The sequence below is a fragment of the Aedes albopictus genome, chromosome 2 (assembly GCF_035046485.1).
Source record: "Aedes albopictus strain Foshan chromosome 2, AalbF5, whole genome shotgun sequence".
In the NCBI taxonomy this organism is placed as follows: Eukaryota; Metazoa; Arthropoda; class Insecta; order Diptera; family Culicidae; genus Aedes; species Aedes albopictus.
This window is the reverse complement of record NC_085137.1, coordinates 23,248,728-23,270,240: the sequence shown is the minus strand read 5'-3', so window position 1 is coordinate 23,270,240 and position 21,513 is coordinate 23,248,728. Positions and strand designations below refer to the sequence as shown.

The 21,513-nt window shown below is 35.8% G+C and overlaps 1 protein-coding gene across 3 annotated transcripts in view; it reads left to right on the top strand.

The window, feature by feature from the left end:
* The window catches only part of LOC109623404 (beta-1,4-glucuronyltransferase 1), a 416,723-nt gene that overhangs the window by 147,798 nt on the left and 247,412 nt on the right, over positions 1-21,513 (top strand). For all 3 annotated transcript variants that reach the window (XM_062849306.1, XM_062849308.1, XM_062849307.1), the window contains one exon: positions 5,633-5,667. The gene's annotated coding sequence lies outside the window, so the exon portion shown is untranslated. The remainder of the gene's footprint in view (positions 1-5,632; positions 5,668-21,513) is intronic.

Below are 21,513 nucleotides of genomic sequence, written 5' to 3'. Positions count from 1 at the left end.
CCCCCTCAATCGGGGGGCCCGGGGCACTTGCCCCCTTTGCCCCCCCTTAAATCCGGGCCTGCTTGTCACTATTATTAGAATGGATTTACAGTTTTTCTTCTATATGAGCTGCCATTGTAAAACCATAAAACTGTTTTGTCAATTTATTGATAAATGATTCAATTATCCAGAGAGGTATACCATATTCATCAGTTGGATAAAAAGAAGTTTCTTGTTTATTTTGGTGTACACGAGTTTCTCTAAAATTTCTTGAAAGTTTTTATTGAGTTCTGTAGAAAAAAAATAAAAACGTTTCTTAACAAATCCAAAGATTATTTTTTGCAGAGTAAATTAAACGATGTCTGTGTATCAATAGAAATGTCATTTCATTGATAGTTTAACAATTCAATCACTTATTTGACAATCATTGTGCATGCTTCTGATGATTATACGATTATATTCTGAAAACACATATTATCGTCGCGGTTGAAACTCGAAGTTTCCCCACACGCGACAATCGATTTTCCTCCAAATCCATACGTGAAACCTAACGTCGGACGTAGTGCGCTGGGCAGCGGATCTGGCCCTCTATCCAGCGCACTTTGCCCGACGTACGTCCGACGCACGGTTAAGGAGAAAAAATCAATTTTCGCGTGTCAAAAATTCCGATTTTCTACTGCACGAACAATACTCAATACACATCTGCCTCAGTTCGTTAAAGACAGATGTTTGTATGGGAAAGATATGATAATTACTCCAGGAGATGTTTAGGAAATTCGGATCAATTTTGAAAACCTTGCTTCCTAAATCATCTCAGTGGTTTACATATGTATCTATATTTTGGGTTTCACCGGCGTTTTCGTAAATTTATTGCTATAGTTGCCCCACAGACAAACAGACGTAACACTCTGATAATTCCCATCGTACTTCGATTTAACTATCTTTTTCAAAATTTGATAGTTGGCCAACTACTCACCTGTGGCGCTCACATCGTTTTTGTTCAAGTTTGACGTTTTCTCACTACCGCCACCTAGTTGATGGTCGGCCAAACTTAGTCATTTTAGCATTGGGCGAATATGTTTCCGTGACTATGATTTGAATCAAAAAATGTTCGAAGTGTTACGTCTGTTTGTCTGTGATTGCCCCCTAAAGACCTAACTTTTTTCAGTCAGTTTTACTTCAAGTATCCGTAAAATATGACAATCACAAAAAAAACAGTAAAAATTTAAATAATACGAATTACACAACATTGACAAAAAAAAATTAATATAAGGTTTACATCTTTAATATCTTGCTTTTAGGGGGCCTACTCTAAAAATTTTGCCCCGGGCCTCCCGAAGCCTAAATCCGGCACTGTGCTCAACCCTAAGTAGTGTATAGGAAATTATTTGGAAATGTACAGGGTGCTCTTCCTCCAAGCATGGTTGTTCTTTTCATTTTTGGTACGTCTATGAAATCTCCACAGCCTGCGAAATGTTTGGATGGATGGTTGGATGATTACACCACTAATTTAAAAAAAAAACTGTGATTCGTAAGCTTTTCTGGTTACAAATGACATTGATAGAAAAACTTCCGAGTTTGAGTCAAAAATATTGAGATTAGCAGGGGGCACAGACGACTCCAGGTAAAATTTTCGAGTAATTAAAAGGTGCTTTCACTTTAACCGTCATAAAATTTTAAATTTTCAACCGATTTTCAATATCATTTTTATAAATCTCTTTCAAATTGACTTTCAAATAAACTTGTAGAACATTGATTTTTTTCCTAAATCACGCAAAATATGAGTTTTTTTAGGATTTATTTTTTTCTTTTTATAACAAAAAAAAATAAATTTAGAGCTCGATAACTTTTTAGCCGTTTGACCAATTTTGAATTTTTCAGCGTCGTTTTGTAGATATTTTTATTGCCTAAAAATGTCCTGAACAAACTATTCGTTAAAGTATTCATTTTTATGATACGTTTCACCGAAACCTGTCTAAGCATGCCTTGAAACTTGCTTAGTTTCATGCAAAACTTAAGTTTAGGACAACTATGGCAGTTTTTATTCAAAACCATACTAGAATTCTTATTTAGGGATATGGGACACAGCGGAGGATTTTCTCAAAAAAAAAAAAATCATCGCAATTTGAACATGAAAATATTTTTAATCAGAGCAAACTCCAAAAGGCTTCTATATTATTATTTGGAATATTTTTTTTTACTTTAAGCCCAAAACTAAACATGAGAACAATCAAAATTTTCCCAAAATACTAATTTTTATTGTAAAAACCGTTCAACTTTTGATATTTGTCCATGTTGAAACCATTTGTCAAGAGTACAGTTTATTCACAATATTTTTAGATAACAAAAATATCTTCAAAAGCACGCTCAAAGATTTGAAATTAGTCAAGCGGTTAAAAAGTTACCGGGTCCTAAAGCTATTTTGTTTGTAAAAAGAAGAAAAAAAAAATAAAAAAAAATCTTTACCTTTTAAAAGGCTGTGGCAACTATATTGCCACCAACTATTTTTATTGTTTTCGGCTAGATAACAACCTATCTCGAACTTCATTTTTGGTTTCTAAAAAATTGGGATTACTTACAACGCTTGGTATTTTTTGGTACTAAACGAAGCTTTTATTCCAATTTTAGAGCTGTTTGTAGACTAAAAAATGGCAAAATTTGTCTGCTTGGAGAAAATAAGCTCAAATTTAGTGATTTAGTAAATATTTAAAGAAATAATTAAATGAATAAATAGTTTAAGAAATAATTAAATTACAGGTTTACATGAGCCTAATTAAGCAGCGTATAGTATGGGTTTAGCCTTTTTCCACTTCAAAATCTCTTTTCAGGCTGTTTGTCGTAGTCTTGAGAAGCAAAGTACCCCAAACGGGCAGTGGCAAGAATTTTGCCATCAAAACTGATGGCTTTAACGGGCAGTGGCAACTATATTGCCACTTAAAAAAACTCAAAGTGCGCCAAACGGGCAGTGGCAAATATATTGCCACCAGTGTTTTTGAGGTAAACAGGCAGTGGCAACTAATTGCCACTATTGCCACCTAAATTTTTCTTTTCAACAAAAATGGTTTTGTACATGTAATCATGTATATAATCATCTCCATAATAGTATGCGTTGACACCTCGGTTAGTTTCCTCGGCCTAAAAGGGCCTTAAAGGGTTAAAAAGCTCATATTTTACGTGACCTTGGAAAAAAATATATTCTAATAAGAAAATAAATTTTATCTCTGAGATAAAATTTTAGAAATTTGTTAAAATAATGACAAATTTTAAAATAAATTTTGGTACGTCGTTTTGATCTCACGCCTAGTTTTATATACAGGAGATAGTCAAAATGATCGGGACAGGCAAAATTTTCACTTTTCTAAAAATGATCAACTAGCTGTAACTTTTCGAAAGTTGTAAGTTGATCAACTTGAAGACTTGCAATTAGACATGAATTGGTTTTATCACTTATTATATACCATTTCAATAAAACTTGCATTTGCGGTTGTTGTCGGAGAGATTTTTTTTTGTAAACAAATACACAAAACTGTGAGGCAATGCATAAAACCAACAAAAGATTTCGTGGCCGTAACATTAACCAAAAAATGCTGTGATAAAACCGCTAGTTCTATCATGAGCTTAGTTATGACTACCTCAGGAGGGTTAGCCCTATTGGAGGAATCATCAGGAACACAGAGTTTTATCAGAAAAATATGTCGACTAGCCGGGATAATTCATGTAAATAAAGAAAAATTATTACTCAATTTTATGATTTCACGTACAGCTTAAGATCAAATTAAACCATACAACACGTTTCCGTCATTTTATTTTGCCAGAAAAATTATATAATGTCTTTTAAACTCCGCTGTTTTGAAAAAACCTTTTTTGCACCCAATTCCACCGAGTAAATCAAATGCATTTAACTTCCAAATTATGCATAGTTTGTGTGGCGCACTTAGTTTTTGTCATTTTCACAGTCACATTCATCACAAATTTTCCGTGGCATGTCTCCTGACACGTATTAAATAGGAAAACTGTGAATTCCATATCTGCATCTTTCCAATTGATGGCTGGATAAACAACCAAGCATAATTTATTCAGAACATTGAGAGTGAAAAATAATCAAAACAATTATTTGACAAGTCAGAAGATGGTTTTATTTAGAAGATTGATACATCCCGAAATCCTAAGCCGGTTTGCATACGAAGTCCTGTAGACCCTAATAAGACTGGGCCAACTAGCCAGAACGTGGGCTTATTGAGGCATACAAGAACTCGAGAGCATTTTCAAGTCGGCATGAATGGTTTTATGTTTAGGATCTTTGAATCGCTAAAAAACTTTGATAAAATTAAAATTGTTACTTGGGTTGGCACGAAGTTGTAATGATTCTTGAAAAAGGTATAACTATTCGATAGCCAAATTTGAGCTTTTACTTCTCCGGATTCAATAAACCGAATGCAATGAAATTTTTGATTTTTTTGAACTTGAAATACTGATACACAACAAGTTGATCATTTTACAGTGAAAATTTGATAATATTTCAAGCACTTTTCGAAAAATTACAGCTAGTAGTTGATCATTTTTTGAAAAGTGAAAATTTTGCTTGTCCCAATCATTTTGTTTATCCCCTGTACATATTATTTCAACACCAAAATAAGAATTTCCAGTTGTTCAAAGTGACAAATATTAGAGAATTGCAAAAAAAATATAAAAAGATTTTCGGAAATTTTTATGAAAAATTATCATTTTTCAAAAATTTTCCTTGCGGTTTTTTTAGAAAATCAAAATGGTTTTTCAATGTTTGAATGTTCTTTTTTAAGAGATGAGCATCTTGACAATTTGACAATATTTTATTTAATTTTGGAGACATTAATAAATAAATATATTCAACTGAACTCCTGAAAAAAAAAATCATTAAAAATAAAACTCCTGAATAAATAGACAATTTTAAACAAGCAAAACTGCAGAATAGCTGGAGCAAACGCTTGCATAAGAGTACGTTTAATGAATAGTAAAAATGTAAATATATATATATAAAAATGAGTTTGAAGTTCCTTTGAGGCAACAAAACTCAAGAACGGATGAACCGAGCAACATGACTCTTGCACGGTTCGGTTCGTATTCGTGGTGGCTGTGTTTATATGTACAAAAAGTTACGAAAATCAACTAGGAAAGTAAGAAAATGCTGAAGTACTGATTTTTCATGAACTGGACAGGAAATCAACACGATCGAAGTAAAACCAATCTAGAGTGCGGTGCTATTTTGAGCTCAGCAGTTGTCAAACCATCACAAGACGGCAAGACAAAGTTTGCCGGGACAGCTAGTTAATAATAAATTTCACAAAAAATATCCTTTTTAACTTTGTTTTATCTAACCTAAAGGAAAGCTCCTTCACCACTAGATGGATAAGCCAGTTTTCTTTCTGTTTTCTTTCATTTCAATATGTGACAAACAGAACGATTCCACCACATGCCATATGCATAGCTTTTTCGGAATTTTTTCTTCTTTCTCGAGATGTGGTAGGACTCGGTCGACTAAAGCTGGATATTTCAATTCCGGAGTTTTTATCCGTCCTCGTTGGCTTGTCTCCACCCTTTCTTTTATTGCAGCTTAATACTGAAGAACTGATATGTGAGGAATATTCTACAACTTTCGTTCTTCTCTTTCTTTCAGATCAGCCCACACCGACTAGTTCGAAAAGATAAAAGGTGAGTTCCAAAAATATTAGCTATAATTTATTCATTCGATTGCCCGGTGGTATTCAACCGAAAAAGCAAAGCACTTCCACTTTTGTAGAATGTTTCAAACTGGTAAAAGACAACAACTTCAACAAACAACAAACACGCAATCCCAAATCGAAGCGCGCGACGAACACCAATGCTGCTCGATTGTGGTGGAACCCATACGCTATGAATGAAATATGAAATTGTAGCAATGGCCCTTCCCGCGAATCAAAACAAACAAACCAGCTCGCGCGTTTCAAACCAAAAACCAAATCCGGCACGAAAATAGCAGTCGAAATCGAACCAGAATTGGCTTCTTTAGCGGTGTTGAGATAATTCCATATTCAGAATCTACATGCAAAACTGAGCCGAAATCCAAATTTTCATTAATGTTGGTGTCCGAGAAGCTATTTAAAAATCAATTTGAAGTTTGCATGGGAGCGATTTGTCGAATCACCCCTCGTCGCATTTTGTACTAGGTGGAGCTGTCAAACAGTTACCCAGCTGTCAAAAGGTGATTTAAAAAAATCTTTTTGAAATTGATTTTAGGTACCAAAATACAGTTCTAAAAATCTGAAAAAAAATCATAGTGGCTCAGAAAAAGGTGCTCTTTCGTATAAAATAAAAAAATCGATACATTTGTCTCAATTTAAAAACCCAATTGAATAGCCACCAATAATACCTAACAACAGTTCACCCTCATCGTCAGCGTCAGATTTCGATCGGATCGATATTTGGCCCTGACTGGATGTCGTTGCCGGCACTACTGGCTGACTACGGGTTGAATCACCGACCGACGACTACAACACGGCTCGGTACCTACTAGGTAGCAGTGCTTAAGGCCAAAGTTATTTTGGTTTTTCCAAAACACCACTGAGTGGTACATGATGGATGGATGCTTGCCTTGTTGTAGATAGGTATAGTACAAGGAGAGTAATGTCAGCCAACAATAAGGCAGTGGTTCTCGAATTTTGTGACGAACGGTAGGGTGATTTTCGAGAATAACGGATATTCAAACCTGGATTATTGTTAAATTGGCACCCTACGTGCTTAAGTTTTGTCATGTTTTTAAAATTGAGTCCCACTTCACCATTGATTTTGTTGTCGAATGTTTGGCAACACTGCCATCGTCTTTTATTTCAAAACTAGCTACTTCGAATTTCAGTTTGCATTACATGCATTTTACTATATTTCACTTCAGTCTTAGAATTATTAGTATTACTAGATTTGATTCGATGGCAACACTGTTAATACTTTTGTTGAGCTCATTTTTTTTTTCAAAAAGAAGAAAATGATTTTGGTTTTTCTTAGTTGTGCAAAAAAGGCAACAAATACTATAAGGTTTCATAGGTTTTTTAGAATTATAATTATAAATATTAATGTGAGATACCCCTTTTCATCAAAATACTTGAACACCCCTTCACTAGTACACCCCGCAAGATGAAAACAACAAAAGATCACTGTTTATCTCGTTTATCCGGCGTTGTCGCGGTCGCAGTTGTGGCCGTTCTTCACCGCCATCGTCGTCTTGGTCAAGGTGAACTCTCGGGTGATGAATTAAATTCAATTTTAATGGGTTGCTCCTTGAAGCTTTCCGTTTGCAAAAAGTTCAACTTTTGACGAAAACCTCGTCGGCAGCGAGAGACCGAATAATAATAAGTGATGATGACGCGAGAGGTATTCAAAATGCTAGTCGCGTTCGTCCAGCTCACAAAGCCAAGACCAAGTGCGATCGTGTCCATTGAATTAAGTGATAGTTCTGTTGTTTTTTTTTTGCTATAATCAAATTATTTATTGCCTCTAATTTCAACTAGTTTGCACGCAGAAGTAGAAGTAGCGAGCGATTTATGGAAAGGAGTTTGATTGAAAGTTTCTCGTTTGGCTAGAATAGTGCCAACTTGGCAGTCATGAAGCGTGCCGTTTTCATTCATCGGATGCTAATTGAATCCATACGAGCAGTAGAAGGTTCTCTGATTAGCACTTTTGTAAAAATGATGTGTGTATTTATATTTGTGTCAGTCGAATCAGTACGTCAGTTAGTGCTTGGTGAGAATGAATACATTTGTTTTACAGAAGCTGAATTACATAAGTCTGATCCTATTGTCATATCGCCATAGAGCATTTCCAGCCTACAACACAAAAATATATAAACTTTATGACTCGATATTTTTCAGATTGAATGAAAATTTGTTCATCACGGGCTTGGTGGTCTGGTGGGTATCGCTTCTGATTCATATGCAAAAGGTCCTGGGTTCAATCCCTGGTCCGTCCCTTCCCTTCTGCTTTGCATCTTTCTATCCACTTTCTCTATACTCTCCTCTCTATATATAAAACTCACGTATATTCATACGTTCCTAGCCATCGCTAGAACCAGAAAAGGTTGAAAAGCCGTTTCCCTACCTTCCAACTTTCACAGCACAGTGTCAATCTATCAGATAACGCCTACAAGTTATGCAATCAAGCGAACTGTGCCGCTTAAGCTTCACAGTAATAATCGCACTAATCTATCACATTTCGCCTGGCATCCACACACCAATGTGTGAACCCTCTGCCAACCATATCTCACCAACACTCCAACATCCGCATGAGTTTGTGCAGACGCATACGTATATTCGGTCTGATGTGGATACAAACGATTGCAATCATCATTTCCTTCTCCTTCCCCACATTGACCAACAACCTGACGTGGCAGGCGCCATTATTGACGCCTAATAATAGAAAATCACCTCAGAAATTCACGCTCACACACTGAAGATGCCTGCTAGTCCCCGGCAGATAATCTCATTGGTTCCTTGTGTGAGTGTAGCTCGTGTGGCGTTACTGGAGTAGCATCTATGGGCGGTCAATCAAGCTCAAGCTCAAGCTCAAATTTGTTTATGCGTTGGATTTTGTGAATCGTTTACTTTTGCATCAACACTTAATCACTTTTTCTCACCTAACTTTTGAAAAGGGTGTATAAAAAAACCTATTTTTTTTTCTTCAAAAATGTACAACTCGAAAACGGTTTGTTCGATTGAAATGATGCCTTCGAAGATATGTCAGTATATTTGAAGGATTTTTGGAAAACACTACACTGAAAGCAATATTCATCATGGATCTATGTGAGGTATCATATAATTTCAATTTCACAAAAACCTTACCTTTCAATTTTATTTAATAATTTTCTGCAGAAAATTGACTTCCAGCCTCAAAACTGACCAAGTAGCCTAGGATGGTCAAATGTTTTTAACCCTCAGTCGACTCTCTAAGAGATTTATCACTATGGCAACCACTCAGAAGTGTCTAATTTTTCTCGATTTTTTTTTTGTTTTTCATCGATTTTCTGAACAAGCAAAAGGAAACTATTTTTGGGATTTTGATACTGAATCAAGAAATTTGGAAAATAATTCCTGGAGGTATTCCAAAAGGGTTCCTGTGATGAAACTTGGAATGAATCCAGATGGAATTGCCGGTGGAATCAAAGAGGAATCCCGTTTGGATTCCATCAAACTTTTTTGAAAAAAAAATCTGGAAGAAATTTATGGAATAATTCTGACAGCAATCACTTGGGAATATTTGAGAGGAACCGCTAGAGCAATTCGGGGGTGAGTTGTGGAGGAATCTTCTGAAGGATTGCTGAAGGGATTCCAGGATGACTCCTGGATAAATTCTGAGTTTTGATATTTGGAAGAATTTCTGTAGTACTCATGGAAGAATTTGTAGAGGAATCTCTGCAGATATCACTCGAAAATTTTCGGAAGATATCATATATTCGCATTTTGAAATGCACGAATCTCATCGTCCACAAAACGCATGAATCTAGGATTGCTACTCAAAGTTAATCACGAATGAGCAAGCAATGAGCAGCATTCTCAGTTTTGTATATTGTTTGGAAAACGAGATCCATGCTTTTGATATTGACATCATTGCACAGTGGTCCACGGAACAAATTTACGAGGAAAGATACATTCAGCACCTTGAAATGATTTTTTAGACATATATGGTCTTCTACAAAGTTGTTCCTAATAATAAGGCCCTCTTTTTAATATACATGAAAATTAGGATGGTCCATATTTTCAAAGAAATTGGAAACCCAACTTTTTTATTTGCAAGAATATACATTCTTCGGGAAAGTTGTAGCTCTATCAATTTTGAGCAAGTTTGCTGAAAACAGTTTTTATGTAGCTTAAAAATTGACCGATCTAGAGATATTTTTCTTAATTAGCTTAGGGTGATTCAAGAAAAACCTGTTTTCTGGCATTAACTTTTTCAATTTCGATTTTTCATCAAAGTCACCCGAGAAACATTTGTAGAGCATTTGAAGACGCGTCGTTTCGTGCGCTGAGATGGTCGTTATATCTTTTGGTTCAATAGTTACAGGTGTTTTTTTAAATCAAAGTTTTTGGAAAAGGTGATACAACGGGTTTGGGCAAACATAAAACATATCTTATGTCCGCATTTAAAATAAGAAATTTTGTTTTAAAACATATCAAAAAATTAGAATGGTGTTATTTTTGTAACTCAAGTAAAAAATACTTGGAAAGTGCCTATTTGTTCTAGAAAATCATCAATATCTTTTAAACAGAATGACGTAGCAACATTCACAGCGCACGAAAATGTGCGTTTTTTAAAGCTCTAAAAATGGTTCTTAGACAACTTTGATGAAAAATTCGAAACAAAAAAGATAAAGCGTTTTTCATGCACATTGAAAAGAGGCCTTATTATTAGGAACAACTTTATGGAATACCATATTTGTCTAAAAAATCATTTCAAGGCGCTGAATGTATCTTTTGCATCGTCATTGCAACGTGACGGCTCTCTTTAAAAAGTTCGATAATAACCCCAGAAGAGATCACGGAGAATATACTTGGAGAATTGTCGGCTTAAATTGCTAGATCAAATGTCATACAATGGCTAAACAAATTTCTGAAGAATGTTCTGCAACAGTGTTATACTGATTCTCAACTCCTGGAAAAACTATGAAAGAAACAGATAGATATATCGGATGAAACCCATGAAGAATTTCGGAGGACTTTTCGCAGTAAAGCAAGTTTTAAGATTCCTTACTGCAACCACCGGGAAGTTTTGCGAGGGATTGTAAAAAAATGCGAGGCGATATCAGGAGGAATCCGAGAGGATTACTATGAATTCGTTCAGGATTTTTTTTGGAGAAAATTCCCTCTAGAAATTAGAGAAATATTTCCAGGAACGAACTGCTGGAAATACCACGGAAACAATTTCTGAAGGAATTTTGACAGGAATCGCTAGAAGAATTTGGAGAGGCTCTGTAGAAATTTCAGGAATAGTCTCTGAAGAAGCTTTAGGAGAATATCTTGAGGAACTAACGGAAGAATTTCTGAAGTAGGCAGTCAAGGTACTCAACCCTGAATCTAAAGATACATAATTGAAGCATTTCTGTAGCACTTTTTGATTTTCTAAAAGATCTATCAGAGCTTTCGCCAGGAAATTTCTGAAAAATTAAAAAAAAAAAAATTAAAAGTTTTGTTTTAAATTTTTATTTCTAATTTTTGATTATTTTTCATATATGTTTATATTTTTATGGACCTGTAAACATTCTTGTAATGCTAATGTTAACATGTAAACATGTAATGCTAATGAAATGGCTGCCTTTAAAAAGTGTTTTTTTACGTAATCCGGCAAAAAATCTGTATTTTTTTTATTTTTATACATAAAAGTACAACTGCTCTGTACTGATAGTACTTCTTATATACAATATTTATGTGAAAAACATATTGAAATATATTGTTCGGAAGCTGAAATGTTTCATTTTTGGAAAATTGACAATTATATATATTGGCCTTTATGTCACTCTTAAGTATGCATAGTAAAAAAAAAACCAAAATCAGGACTGCATTCTCAGCTTCGAGCTAAGCTATTTTACTAATTATAGAAGACACCATAACTATTAAACGTACGGGAGGAGGTCGACTAGCAGTTTAGTACGATTTTGCGATTTATTTTCTTGCAACGTTCGTACTTTTTCATGGACAGAGTAGAAAGTGATAGCAGCACATAGGCAACCAGTTCGGTATAGTAGAAATAGAATAGAATACATTTGTGCGCTGTAGAAAGTGTAGCTGCAGCTGTCAATTGTAATCGCTCACGTAGTGCCCAAGTGGATAACTCAAGTAACATTTTTTAGTCAAACCATCATAAAACTAGCATAAAAGGTATAAGGTTTTATGAGGGGTTTGAGTGCCATAATTAGTACAGCCACCCTACTCACTTCGAAGAATGCCGGGAAAACTGACTGTTTGCTCCTCAATCGAAAGCTCAGATGTTGTATTTTATTTTGAATATAGTTTTTGTGTTCTGCTTATGGAAGAGAACCTTTGCGTATGTATGCAGGAAAGTATGTGAATATTTTGCCGTATTTTTCAAAAAAAAAAACCTAATCCTTCATACATCTCTGAACTTTTATACTAGTTCTACAATTCTGCAGAAATACACTTATATCTATCATTGGGAAACCGTCAATTGGAACATTGAAAAAAAAGTATCAGGAAAGAAAACTAAAAAAAACAAAAAAGAATAATTTGATAAAAAGTTGGTAAAAACTTCTTGTTATGGATGGAAGGTACCGTGTGGAACTTTTCGAAAGGACTGTAGCGTAAGCTCGGAACGACGATTATAATAAGTCAAATCTGCAATTTATCGATGGTAATGTAATGCAAAGTAATGTTTTTTTACGATGCATTGCCTATTGCTTGAGAAAAAGTTAAAATTTATCATTACTGCGGAATTTTCTTTTCTTTGGCTACATTTTTCTGTGGGCATACTCTATCTAGTATCTTATCTAGTATCTTCTGGTGATCCATGGTCCAAATGGCCTGAATTGTCACTCGCTTGCTTACTCTTAGTGACACGAAGTTGCATTTACAGGCTTATTTCAGATTTGTGCTCGAGAAAATGCGAGGCAAATCGTATTGTTTGGAAAGTAAACACTATGGTCCTTCTCTTTAGAACATTGTCTATTTACAAAAAGTGTAATACCTCAGCTCCCAGACATGTTGCACATAATTTATCATAGAAATTTTTCATACTAGAGTAAACTTTCAAGGCTAAAAAATGGGACATAAATTTATTGTTGAAAACTACACATAAAGAGCCATTTTTTGAGGTTCTACGTTTAATATCGACGAATTCAAAGAAAAATAATACTCGTAGGAATGTCTTCAGATCCATAGATAAAAAAAAAACAAAATTATAAATATCAGAAATTAAAAATAGCTTTGAGGTGAATTTTGTGAGCAGTGTTCGGGAGAACTCTTGAAGGAGAGTATCCTTGTATCCTTGTAGATATTGATACTTTTTGATTTGTATCCCGGTCATTTGAAATTTTTGTGTATTTGGACAAAAATCTTGTTTTGTTTTGTAGCAGATTTTTATAAGATTTTACAAAAATACTTTCTGTAAGATGTGTGTTGTAATCCCAAGTGAACAAAGTTTATGGGGGTCACAGGAAACATTTATAACGAGGATTTTAAATGAGCTGATGAATATTTTTAACAGAATTTCCACATTAATTTTTGAATGCTTTTGAACGGATGTGTTTCATTAGGAAAATGATGCAAATTTACAAAAAAGAACCAACTGAATATTTTGAAAAAAAAAAAAACCAAATTAATCCACCTAGAGGTGATAGTGCCTTTCTCGTCGAATATGTACTTATGAACTTTTCGTCGACGTTAGCCAAAATGTTCCTGAATCCTGAGAACACTTCATATAGTAAAGCAACAATTTTAACAAAGCCATCATCGATTTTCGAAACTTATTGATGATACATATTCCAATGTTATGTTCAACAGCAAAACAGAGCTGAAAAATATCAGACCTCTCAGTTGACTGCTTGCCACCTTAACCTTAGTCGTGTATTGGGATCATTATGACTCCATTCCATGCAGTACGGCAGCGGGGTGAGCGTCAGCTAATGCATGAAGAAGGTTAACTTTATTCACAATCACAGATCACTTTGTGATCTTCGCCAATGTTTATTTCAGCACACTTTAGGCTATATTTTATTATCATTGGTAACATGATTCATGTAAAATTTGACCTTACTACGAGAAAAATGCAGAAAATGTAAATTTTCCATTCAAATTTCAATCGCAATGAGAAGAGTGAGGGCTCAACCAGCCGCACCCAAATTGGGAGCAGTAATTTTAGAAGCATAAGGAGATTGAAGATTGAAAAACTGAATGTGTTGATGCGAGAAAATTGTATTTTTTCCATAAAACGTTGATCAATCCTTCTATACATTTACACTGCAGGAATCTGAAATGGTGTGATTTGAAGAGATCGCTTTGGTCACGATTTTGTTCTCTAGCATATATGAAGACTTTGACCATTTCTTCACTTATAATCATACCCAACGTTTACATGCTATCAAAAAAACCACAATTTGATTTATCGCTTTGTCATTTATTTTGTTCACCTTTATAATTCCGCTATTTGATGTGCAGCTTGCATGAGTTTTGTTAAATTTTACGTTTGACCACTTCCGGCGGGACGCCTAAAACCGATTCCGGTTGTCTCAAATATGGTCTTAGTCTATGTTTTTGTCAACTGTTCATCGGGTTACCTGAAAAGCCTAAAATTAATGTGATCTGAGGCTATTTTCTTGCTAACCGTTCGGCAATTTTTTGCAAAAGCCGCGATTTTATATATCGCATGCATGATTTTGATTCACTTCTATTAAAACACTTCCGATGGAACACCCGCAACCGATTCCGAAATATTATTACAAGTTCTAGATGTGGCCTGAGACTATTTTTATGTTGACCGTTCATCAGATTATCAAAAACGCTGCTATGGTTTAGTTTCCTTCTATATTTTACCACTTCCGACGCGTTACTCGTCTTGTCACCAGTTCTGGAACACTACCGGTTCTCCCAAATATGGTCTGAGATTATTTGTTGATTAACCGTTTATCTTGTTACTGAATAAGTCATTGATATGTCGCATGTATTGGTTCTCTTTACATTTGACCATTTCTGGCGGGACACCCGTAATCGGTTCCATAACACACTGATATGGCTTGCGTCTATTTTCTTGCAACTGTTCATCATGTTACATAAAAAGCCGTGATTTGAGCTATCGCATGCATGGGTTTGGTGTCACTGCCTGCCCGGAACCGGCTGGGGAACACTACTGATAGTCGCTTAAATAGTCTGATCCTATTTGCTTGCTAAAGTTTATTAGGTTATCAAAAAAGCCATGGATTTTGTTCAATTTCATATTTAGCCGCTCTCGGAGGGAAACCCGGAACTTGTTTCGGTACTACTGACAGTCCATAATGTGGTCTTAGCCTACTTCCTCAATAACCGGTCATCAAGTTGTCGAAAAAGCCGTGATTTGATGTGCCGCATGCAAAAATTTTGTCAACTTTTATATACGGCCACTTCCGGCGGAACACCCGGAACCGGTTCAGATATGGTTTGAGACTATTTTCTTGCTAACTGCTCATCAGGTTATCGAAAATGCCGCAGTTTGATGTGTCGCATGCATGGATTTGGTTCACTTTTATATTTGGCAACTTCCGGCGGGACACCCGGAACCGGTTCCGGAACACTACCGGTTCAGATGTGGTCTGAGACTGTTTGCTTGCTAACTGTTCATCAGGTTATCTAAAATGCCGTAGTTTGATGTGCCGCATGTATGGGTTTGTTACATTTTTATGTATGGCCCCTTCCAAGGGTACTGGTCCGGAACACGTAAATGGCCATAACTCCGGAACGGCTGGACCGATCCGAACCATTTTCAATAGGAAACAATGGGACCAGATTCCGCGTCGAATGAACCGTCGGTCATTAAAATCGGTTGAGGTTTACTGCCAAAAAGTGATGTGAGTTTTTTTGTACACACACATACACACACACACATACACACACACACATACACACACAGACATCACCTCAATTCGTCGAGCTGAGTTGATTGGTATATGTGACTTGACCCTCCGGGCCTTCTATCAAAAAGTCGTTTTTGGTGTGAACATATAGCCTTTCCAGTACACTTAGTGTACGAGAAAGGCAAAAAACTGGAAAACTTAAAAGTTATGAAAAAAAAGTTATAGAAAGTTATGACTAAATTCCTTGACAAAATGTATTACTTCGTACCTACCTCCTTTCCTCCTCTTCTTCAATAAATTGGGGGAAAATGCTATACAGTTTCTTACAAGGGGCCGTTCATAAACCACGTAGACTTTTTGGGGGGAGGGGGGGGGGTGTGGCCAAAGTTTACGCTCCATACAAATTTGAAAATTTTTGTATGGACACAAAGTCTGAGATGACCTAATTTTGGTCTACGTGGTTTATGAACAGCCCCTAACGACCTGCCCACCGCGATTTCAACTTACCAATACGCACGCAATCGTCCTTGCAAGTGGCACCGGTTAATGTAGTGCTGGGCTATTAGCTAGCTAATTTTATTGAAAAATTTCAAACATCCATCGACCATCGCTTTGCGTTGTTGGATGGTACCACAAACCACCACCCAGTCAAATTACACCGTCGTCGTCTCGTACCGTATCGAATCGGTTCCTCGTTTAATGAATCATGGTGCCCTGCCTTGAGCTGTTGTTTTTTCGTTTTTCGTCGGACCCTGCTGTCGGACTGACTGGTGGTGTTATGGCGATCATAGTAATGACTACGATTGAGCCTGGAGCCAGTGCTGAAAAATTCATTTCGTCATATCTAAATTCAATCACCTACAGCTAATTTTAGAAGCTGAACCTGAGAATATGGTAAATGAAAAACTTGTGTGGCTAGACCAATTCTGTAAGAAAGTCACGGAAAAACTGCTATTTTTCGAATATTTAAGGTAAATGTCACGGACTACCTTCGAAAAATGCCAAATGATATTCACCATGAATATCATTGGGATTTTTCGAAGGTAGTCCGTGACATTTACCTTAAATATTCGAAAAATAGCAGTTTTTCCGTGACTTTCTTGCAGAACTGGTCTAGCTGCACAAGTTTTTCATATACCATATTCTAAATTTCTAAAATTAGCTGTAGGTGATTGAATTTAGATATGACGAAATGAATTTTTCAACACTGGTTGTTATTTCTGTAATAATGATCGTATTTCTTTTTATTGACCATCAACACTCTGCTCTAGTTGAAGAAGCTCAAGTCGGGTGGTTCGGATGGAATGTGGAATTCGAATTTCCAAGGCCTCAGACTCCTCCCTTAAGTTTTTTTTTCTGTTGGCGATGAAGACCATGGAGCGATGTTGATTACGCCAGTGTGAGGAAGGATATTGGTAATAACATGTGCCGAGATATTGAACAACATCCAGATGCAGACCGACCACTTGTCAGAGAAGAACGTTTCCAGACTGCAACCAGAGCACTCTGTGAGTGCAAATCGAGCACACAGAAAGGATTCTGTGAATCAGCCCTGTCTTGGTCCAACGTATCTAAATACCAAGGTAATATACTCCAACTATTATTCATGTATTAGTGAGAAAAGGAAAAAAGCAAAAAATAGTTATGAAATTTGTGCAGATTTGTATGGGCGCATCACTATTTAGCAAACTTTTTTTGGGAAATTAGGCTCTCACATCATAGAGGCAACTATTAAAAGGCATCTCACTAGATAAAAAGTGACTTCCATGCAATAAATCAGAAAATATCGCCATTTGAAAATCAATGACAACATTTTTTTAATCGGTTCTAAACATAGTTTTACAGCATTTAGAAACGTTCAAACTAATATAGACTGTTTCAGAAATTATAAATACACTAACGATTGACTGCCATTTCAATTTGAGCACAATATCCAAAAAAGTTTCTTCTAGCTCTTATAGCAAACATACTAACGAAGTAAATAATACCAATTTTGTTGATGTTTCTTGTAAAAGTTTAAAAACAGGGCTCTGTAAACTGGATGATTAAAATTTTAAGTTGCACAAAGTGGTCAAAAACTGTAGCATAGTAGAAAAGAAAAAAATCTCACAAATAAAATATTTAATTTCCAAACATAATAAAAATTACTGTATCGATAAGAAAAGATGTTTCTCGATTGGTAAGGGTAATTTTCACTGGAATATGTGATCAAGAACCATCATTACGAGCCTTCTCAATGCAAAAGTTTTGGTTTCAAATTTCTCAACAACAGCAGTAGCAACTAACGTTGAGTGAACGAATTACTTAATCACTGTTTGTTGCTTTCGTTTTTATGGCATAACAAGCTTTGCCATCTGGAGGATCGAATGAGCTGAAAAAATAAATTTGTTTCAATTAAATGCGTTCAGGAAAGCTAGGAAACTGTGTGGTAGTTCTTATGTTCCGTAGAAAACCTTAAAAAATAAGAAACATGATCTCAGAAAAAATGTTGTGGAAATGCCCTTATCGATTTTTCAAGGATTTTGATCAAGGCATTCCTTAGAAAACTTGTAAAGGAAGCGAATGTGATAAAAATTTAGATAATTTTTGGTATTTAGTGATAAATAATGTTGAAATCATTAAAAAACACCTTTGTGCAAATTCAAATTTGGAGAATGAAGTTAACCCTCTAATACCCAAATTTTTGATTTTGATCTAAATATCATTTTTCGTCATCTAAAATCGATTTAAACATGTTTTGGAAGATGATTCTTTTTAATTCTCGATTTCGTCAATTTCAGTTTTTGATTTTTCTAATTTTTATTTTTGAACATCCCTACACTTTTATATTTTTCCTGGAAGCCAATTTGGGGAACGGATTTTATGAGATGAAAATATTTTGAGATTTTATGATTATTGTTGAAATATTATTATTTTAAATTTTTTTCACAGTAAATTTTATTTTCCGTGTAATTTTAAGGAAAATAATTTTAGAGTGTATTCGATTCCCTTAAACTATTAAACAAGGATAGAATGATTTGGGAAAAAATTAAAATATGTCAATTGTAGCGATTTAATACAAAATAAACAATGACTTCTAAAAGGTGACTAAAACATCAATTTTTCAATGATTTTTAAAAAATGTGAATACGCTTCAAAATACACCAAAGACCATTTTGAGATATACAGAACAGCCCTAAATATCAGCCAATAATATAAAAAGTTTGATTTTTCACGAAACTAAAATTACAAAAATGCTCAAACTATACCCCGTCTAAAGGCGGGATTGGGTATTAGAGGGTTAATTGTTAGAGAACTCGACCGTTCTTCAAAATATCAAAACAATGGAAAGGAAATACAAAAATATGGAGTACAATATGTTATATTCTGAAAGAAGTTAGTAAAAATCATTAGAACAGTTCATTTTATTTAATAAACAAAGTGTATTTATAATTTCTGAAACAGTCTATAAAACTTTACAAATTTTGCAGAAATAATGACATTCTAGAGTAAAATCACAAACTTTTCATAACTAACGCAGATGTGTTAGTGGGTCTCGTTATTAACATTTGCGGGAATATCTTACCTTGGTATTTAGATATGTTGGTCTTGGTCTGCCCTGGCGGCTGGCTTCATTGATTGCAGCAAACGAAGTGTAAGTGATATCTCGTCCGCATCAGAATTATGGCAAGCTGCTGCTGCTGGTTCGTCGTACGTTGTTGGTCGGTGATATGTCTAGGAGTTTTCTTATTAAGCACTCTCTGCTACCCCAACCCTACTCTTTTGCTTTCATTTTGTAATTCAATTTAATTTAATTCAATTTGATATCCCGCCGCTCGCTCGGTTCTTTGGCTGAATCGACTCCGAAAGGGGGAGCGTCTCGCATAATATGCACTTATGCTCGCAGGCGCGCTTTGTCGTCACCGTCGTCGTCGTCGTCGTCGTCTTAGTAGGTATTGTGTATCTCCAGGCGAAAACGATGACGACGTGGATTAGGATAAGAGAAGCTGTTCAAGCCGTGTGAGCTGTCACATATGTCTTGCCGACGTCGTCGTCGTTTGTCTTAGCTTGGCTTGCTGTTGTAGTTTGGCAGCTGTTCAGCTGTTGATCCTCGCTCCTTTCCGAGAAGGGCGCACAACTTACTGCACTGAAACTGAAGTGCAATGAAGAAGTATGGGTAGGGAATAGTGTAATAGGAGGAATTCTTGGTACAAAGGAGGTACTTACCACCGGAAATTTATCGCCACTACACGCCAAAAGAAGCGAATTATGAGCCAAGCTTCCATGGGCGATCCGAGACGGCTTTGAAGGCATATCTCAAGCGGAATTGCTTACGGTAGCTGTTTGGTAGCGCAATTCTACACAGATCGAAAAAAGAGTGTAAAATTCTGTGACATATGATGCACATAATTGGAGCGTGGGATATCACAGAAGTTTACATGATATATCATGTAAAGTTCGTGAAATATCATGTAAACTTCCATTATACACCCAAACCTTATTTTAAGTCCACTATTGTCTTAGCGAAAAAAATTTCAACCGACAAAATAATGATCAAAATACACATTTTTATATTTTTGTATACTTCTCCTAATCACCACGATGTTTTAAAAAATATAAAACTGTTGAGTTTGCTCATTGTCTTAGCGGTAGATTTTTTTTTCGATCAGCCAAGCATGGACGTAAAAAAAGGACGAGGTGTATGTCATGTAATTCAGCATGACTCTGAGAGTTTACATGATATATAACACAAATTTACATGATATAACATGTAAACCATCATAACATTAAGTTTACATGACTAAAATTAATTTTACATGACGTGTAAACCTCATTATTTTTATCTGTATAGAATGCAATACAACTTCAGAAAGGAACCAAGTCGGATCCCTTGTTTGCTTTAAAAGCAAATTTCTTATTGCAGTATATCTAAATTTACGATAGGCAGTGTGGTAGATTGGTCGTTCCCGACTGCATCCAGAGAACAACGATTCAACAAGTGCGAGATTTATGGTTTGCTGATTGTGGTCGGCGATTACGGAACGGAATTACGTGCCTCATTTGATTGAGAGTATTGCCCGGTAGCTTGGGTTCTTTATTTCTTGTATAATAAAGGCAAGTGGTAAAGAAACGTTTTTTTTTTGTTATTCAGGATATAACATACGTTGAAATATATAATCTCAATTGTGGATCAAAATAATGATAAACATTTCATCGTCTTCAACTAGAGCTGCGTCGACTTATCTGATTGTTTTACCATATTTACATTTGTTTAACTCGATAAATCAGCTTTCGCCATCTTGAGTCGCACACTTATCGATCTAGGCTGTCATTTGGCTACTAAGATATTGGAAGCTTTCAACGATCTACTTGCCCTGGTACCGTAAAGTAGGAAGCATTGACCGTGTTTACATTCAACGATTTGGTCTTGTTAAAGTTGATGGAAAGCCCTGCCGTTGAGGAACGATCGGTACTCCATGGAAACAACTTCATCAACCAGTTATAAGTAATTTACGTGTTCCATGGTAATGGACTACTACAGCAACCCATAATTTGGCTCACGATCTCATCGATTACGATTAGTAACAGTAGTGGTGATTGTATACATCCTTGCCTCACTTCAGTAGCGACCCGGATGGAGTCGAACAAGACACCGATGTGCAGTAATCTGCATGAAAATGCCTCGTACTGTGCTTCAATGAGGCCGATGATTTTCTTAGGAACATCCTTGCGTCTGAGAGCTCCTCAAATATTTTCGTGGCTGAGACGGTCGAAAGCTTTTTCGTAATCACTGAACACCAGGTAGAGATACTCTTGAAATTCATTGATTTGCTACAAGATGTTATGGAGCCCGAATTGGTCCACATAGGATCGTGTGGCACGGTATCCTGTTTGCTACCGTCGGAGAATTGTGTCAATTTTCTCCTGTGTCCAGTTAAGGATCACTTTGCAGAGGACTTTGAGAACGATGTTACACAATAAAATGATGCCCCACCAATTAT